We start from the raw sequence: 645 nt of genomic DNA on the forward strand, positions 1-645 counted from the left end.
CCCAGAGGTCAGAGTGGGACCATCCAATTTGCAGCTCCGTGGAACCATAAAGGACACACTCAGGGGCAGACTCAGTGAGAAACAAAGCCCCATTGAAGCAAGTCTTGCCCCAGAAGGGTGTCTCCAGCACAGAAGTTCTCCCACCATAGACACAGGTGATTCTCACAGCCAATTGGCCTGGAGGTCAATTTCTCCCAGTGATACCTACAACAATCAAGGCTTAACTACAACAAGACTGTGCACACAGCCCACAAAGGGGTGCACCAAGAGTGTCCACCTCAGGTAATTGGGGAGGCTGAGCCACTGGACCCTATAGGACACCTAGCACAGAAAGCCACTCTATCAACATAGGGAAGCAGTCAAAATGAGGAGACAAAAAAAGGGTCACAAATGACAGAAATGGGAGAAAGCAAACTACAGGATATAGAGTTCAAAACCATGGTTATAAGATTACTCAGAATCTTCTAGAAACCGCTGATAAATTTAGTGAGACCCTCCATAAATCTAGAGAGACCCTCAAGGATATGAAAAAGGACCAACTAGAAATTAAGCACACACTGACTGAAATAAAGAATATTATACAGAGATCCAACAGCAGACTAGAGGATCGCAAGAATCAAGTCAAAGATTTGAAATACGAAGAAG

The sequence above is a fragment of the Myotis brandtii genome, unplaced genomic scaffold (genome assembly GCF_000412655.1).
Source record: "Myotis brandtii unplaced genomic scaffold, ASM41265v1 scaffold195, whole genome shotgun sequence".
Lineage (NCBI taxonomy): Eukaryota > Metazoa > Chordata > Mammalia > Chiroptera > Vespertilionidae > Myotis > Myotis brandtii.